The following is a 5,716-nucleotide window of genomic DNA, read 5'->3' as shown; positions in this document are numbered from 1 at the left end:
CTGGCACTCTCCACCATCATTTTTTTTTTTTTTTAGAGTTAGACGAGGCTAGATTTTTTTAAGCCAAAGTATAGTTGACATATACTATTAGTTCCAGGTGTACTACATAGTGATTTGACAATTATATACATTATGCAGTGCTTGCTATTGTGAGTGTGGTTACCATCAGTCACCCTACAAAGAAAATATTATGGACTATATTCCCTAGGAGATAATTTTCACCCTCATGAATTATTTTTTATAGTTAGAAGTGTATCTCTTGGGGTGACTGGGTGGCTCAGTCTGCTGAGCGTCTGACTTCAACTCAGGTCATTGTCTCATGGTTTGTGAGTTCAAGCCCCATACTGGGCTTGCTGCTGTCAGCACAGAGCCCGCTTCAGATCCTCTGTCCCCCTCTCCTTCAGCCCCTTCCCCCTTGTACTCTCTCTCTCAAAAAAAATAAATAAAACATTTAAAAAAAGTTTGCCCCTCTTAATCCCCTGTACCTGTTTTGCCTATCCCCTAATTCCTTCCCTCTGGCAACCATCAGTTTGTTCTCTGTATTTATGGGTCTGTTCCTGCTTTTTGTTTATTCATTTGTTTTGTTTTTTAGATTCCACATATAGATGAAATCATGTGACATTTGACTTTGACTTAATTCATTTAGCACACTACCCTCTTGGTCCATCCATGTGGCTGAAAATGGCAAGATCTCATCCTTTTTATGGCTGAGTAGTATTCCAGTGTGTGTGTGTGTGTGTGTGTGTGTGTGTGTGTGTGTACTACATCTTTATTCATCTGTGGGTAGACACTTGGATTGCTTCCATATCTTGGCTATTGTAGTTAGTGTTGTAATATATATAAGGGTATATATATCTTTTCAAATTAGTGTTTTCATTTTCTGTGCATAAATACCCAGTAGTGAGATTTTATACCACATCTTTATCCATACATCTATTGATGGACATTTAGGTTGCTTCCATATCTTGGCTATTATAAATAACACTGCAATAAACATAGAGTGCATGTATCTTTTTGAGTTAGTGTTTTTTTTAAGTTTATTTATTTACTTTGAGAGAGAGGGAGAGAGTGAACATGCAAGTGGTGGAGAGGCAGAGAGAGACAGGGAGAGACAGATCCCAAGCAGGCTCCACACTGTCAGCACAGAGCCCGATGCAGGGCTCAAACTCATGAATGGTATCATGACCTGAGCTGAAATCAAGAGTCAGACGCTTAACTGATGCCCCTTGAGTTAGTGTTTTTATTTTCTTTGGGTAAATACCTAAAAGTAGGATTACTGGATCATATGATAGGTCTATTTTTAGTTTTTTGAGGAGACGCCATACTGTTTTCAGACTGGCTGCACCAGTTTGCATTCCCACAAACAGTGCAAGAGGGTTCCCCTTTCTCCACATCCTCACAACATCTGTTCTCGTACTGTCGATTTTAGCCATTCTGACAGGTGTGAGGTGATATCTCATTATAGTTCTTATTTGCATTTCCCTGATAATAAGTGATGTTAAGCACCTTTTCACGTGTCTGTTGGCCATCTGTATGTCTCTGGAAAAATGTCTATTCAGTAGGTTGCCTTTTTGTTTTATTGATGGTTTCCTTTGCTATGCAGAAGCTTTTTATTTTGGTGTATTCCTAATTGTTTATTTTTGCTTTTGTTGCCATTACCTTTGGAGTCAGATCCATAAAAGTGTTGTTAAGGTCGATGTCCATGAGTTTACTGCCTTGTCTTCTTTTAAAATTTTAATGGTTTCAAGTCTTACATTTATGTCATTAATCCATTTTGAGTTTATTTTTGTGGATGGTGTGAAAAAGTGGTCCAGTTTCATTGTTTTGCGTGTGGCTGTCCAGTTTTCCTAGCACCATTTGTTTAAGAGACTGTCTTTTCCCCATTGTGTGTTGTTTCCTTTGTTGTAGATTCACTGACCATGGGTTTATTTCTGGGCTCTCTCTATTCTGTTCCATTTATCTATGTGTCTATTTTTGTGCCAGTACCATACTGTTTTGTTTACTACAGCTTTGCAGTATAACTTGAAATCTGGAATTGTGATGCCTCCAGCTTTGGTTTTCTTTTTCAAGCTTGCTTTGGCTATTCAGTGTCTTTTGTGGTTCCATACAAATTTTAGGATTGCTTGTTCTAGTTCTGTGAAAAATACTACTGGTGTTTTGATACGAATTTCACTGGATCTGTGGATTGCATTGGGTTCATCATCTTACCAAAGGGAGTTCTATAGCTCCTTAAAAAAACTCGGCTTTCCGTTGCCAAAACATTCTCATTCTCCCTACAATTTGAGGAAAAGCAAATTTACAAAGAAAGAAAACAAAGAATACAAAAAAGGCAAAAGAGAGTTTTTTTACCCCTTAGCCCCACTCAAAGATGGTGTGCTAGATAATGAATGAGACAGTATTAGTTTGGGTCACAGAACACAGGGACCAATTTGACTCTTTTTGCACAAGTATATTCCAAAGAATGGCATTTCCTGAGCACTAGTGGTTCTGAGCACCAGGCAACAAAAGCCTTGTCAGAACTGGAAAAGAGGTGATGCCGTCCCCAACCTCACTGCATCCAAACTGTAAACTCCAAAGGCTCCATTCTACACCACAGGTATGTTTACTCCTCCCTCGGGTTTTATCTGCAGACCTAAGTGCACTGATGAGTTTGGAGACATCCCATCCATGTCGTCAGCCTGGCCCAACGCAACATTGCTAAGTGCTCTGGAATCATCTCATTCTTGTTCATCGATAGCATTACTTTTCCAAGAAATGGATTAATGAAGGACTCTTGAAGATGTTGAAGGATTTTTCAAACCTAAAGAATGAATTGCCAAGAATAAAGTTGAAGGAGATACCTTTTAGTGTTGGCCTGCCCAGCATCATAGTATGTAGGCCACTCACTCATCTATCAATGCGTACAGTTGATCCTATCGAAACAATCACAGGAACCAGTGCAACATGTCAGTGGCCCCTCCTCGATCTCTATCCCAGGCATATAGGAAGGGGCTGGAATAGTCCACTGAAACTGTGTTTAAATGAAGCCAGGTTGTGGGTGGTCCAGAACTCAATCAATGGAATCATACTATAGCTTAGTTTTCATTCCATGATTTTCACCCCTGTCAGTCTTCTCTTTACGGCATAGTGGACACTGAGCAGGACTTGGGAGACAGAACATAAGGGGCTGATTCCTGGCTCTGCCATACAGTAACTGAATGTTAGGTGAGATTTCTAAGTCTCAGTATTAGCTTCCCAGGGGTGCCATAACAAAGTATAACAAACTGGATGGCTTTAACAATAGAAGATTATTGTCTCACAGTTCTGGGGACTAGAAGTCCAAGATCAAGGTGCTGGCAAGGTTGGTTCTTTCTGAGGGGGCTGAGGAAGAATTTGGCCTAGGCCCTTCTCCCAGCTTCTGGTGGTGCTGGCAACCTTTGGTGTCCCTTAGCTTATATATGCATCACTCACACTCGGCCTTCATGTTTACATGGCGTTCTTCCTGTGTGTACCTCTGTGTCCAAATTTCCCCTTTTAGCAAGGATACGGTCATATTGGATTAGGGTCCACCCTAGTGACCTTATCTTAGCTTGATTATGTCTTTAAAGACCCTGTCTCCAAATAAGGTCACATTCTGAGGTGCTGGGAGTTGGGACTTTAACGTACAGATTTATGGGGGACACAATTTAACCTGTACACCTTAACTACTTTTCCCATCTGTAAACAGGGATCACAACACAATTCTTCCTCATATAATTGTCATGGCTGTGAAAATACCTGAAAAAGGCTGGGTCTGCAGGAGGCCAGAGGACATCTTGTCTGTCTGAACATGTGTGTGCCTCGTGGATGTCTGGATCAGACTATGCCTCTAAGGAGCAGGGCTCAGTCGGGGCTCCCAGCCTGTAAGTGTCCAACACAAGTAAACAGGTGCTTGACCAATGCCTTTTGATGATGGTGAAGATAAAAGGCTGGAGAGAAATATCTGACGACAGGTGAGCCCGGGCTATAAAAAAGTTTGATTCCAAGTGCTGGTGAGGAAGGGGAGGGCGTGGAACCCCCGGACACTGCTGCCTGGGGCGCACCCTGGTATAAATCCTCTGGAGGGCAAGGTGGCATTATGCCAAAGGGGGAAAGCTGTGAGCTGATGCCCTGGCCATTCCACACCTAGGTATGTCCTCTAGAGAAATGCTCATATATGTGCCCGGGACACAAGTGTAAAAATGTTCAAAACACCATTGTTTGTAGAAAAATAATCTAAATTTCCTAAGTGTGATGTATTCATATAAAGGAAAAACATACAGCTGTTAAAGAGAATGCATAGCTCAGGGATGAATCTCACGAATAAAGTATTGAGCAAAAAAGAACAAGCTGCAGAAGGTCATATATAATGTGTCAGGCAAAACTAAATGATATGTTGCTTCGGATACACATATACGTACATGCATAAAGAGTGAACAAATGTGGGAATGCTAAAATGCCAAATTGAGAAAAGGATGTTATCTGGGGAGAAGGAGTGGTGCAAGTGGTGTTTCGATTATATTTACAATAGTTTGGTTATTTTTTTTTTAATTTTTTTTTTCAACGTTTATTTATTTTTGGGACAGAGAGAGACAGAGCATGAATGGGGGAGGGACAGAGAGAGAGGGAGACACAGAATCGGAAACTGGCTCCAGGCTCTGAGCCATCAGCCCAGAGCCCGACGCGGGGCTCGAACTCACGGACCGTGAGATCGTGACCTGGCTGAAGTCGGACACTTAACCGACTGCGCCACCCAGGCGCCCCTTGGTTATTTTTTTTTAACTGGGGTGGCCAGCAAAAGGTAAAGGTTATTCTTTACAACTTTCTGCATGTTTGAATTGTAATACTTTTTAAAGAGCCAGGACTCCAGAAGCCTTAAATAAAGAAGAGGGAGGGGCGCCTGGGTGGCTCAGTCACTTAAGCAACGGCTCTTGACTTCAGCTAGGGCCTTGATCTCACCGTTGGTGGGTTCGGGCCCCACATGGCAGTGCAGAGCCCGTTTGGAATTCTCTCCCTTTCTCTCTGCCCCTCCCCCGCTTGTGTGCTCTGTCTCTGTCTCCCAAAATAGATAAATAAATAAATAAATAAATAAATAAACTTTAAAAAAAGAAGAAGAAGGAGAGGGAGATGCTGGGGCGCTGCTTGTGGGGAGATTCAGAGCTGCTCTTGCTGCCCCCCTGGAATCCAGAACCCAGAATAAATAAGACTCTGACATCCGCCACATCCGAAAGGTCGAGACCCAGAAGGGTGAAGCCTCTCCTGTTGACAAGGAGAGGGAGGAAGACCATTTTGAGGCCCCCGTCTCTGTTCTGAACCTGGCTGTTGGCCTGCCTGCCCCCCAAGCCCAAACTGCAGAGGGCCCCAGGGGAGAAAAGAGCGGGGCAGCCCAAGAGGAGACGGGAGGGCACACGCACAGGGCCGCACGTGCCCGCATCCCACACGCAGGCTGACTCCCTCCCAACACCCACACACTGCCTTTCAAACAAGCTGGCACGGACACCCTGACAGTTTACAACACCGTCACACCCCTCGTGCTTGCAGGCGCCCGCGCGCGCGCACACACACACACACCCCTTCCACCGACCGCTCCCACCAGGACCCCGGAGTTGGACGCGCTGCAGAACCTACCACCACCCCCCACCCCCACCCCCGCCCCTCCTCCTGGAGTGCTGGGTTTTTCCAGCCGGAGCCTCACTCCCTCTACTGCAATCTCGGGGAA

This window comes from Lynx canadensis, chromosome B4 (assembly GCF_007474595.2).
Source record: "Lynx canadensis isolate LIC74 chromosome B4, mLynCan4.pri.v2, whole genome shotgun sequence".
Lineage (NCBI taxonomy): Eukaryota > Metazoa > Chordata > Mammalia > Carnivora > Felidae > Lynx > Lynx canadensis.
Note: the sequence above shows the minus strand (reverse complement) of the source record.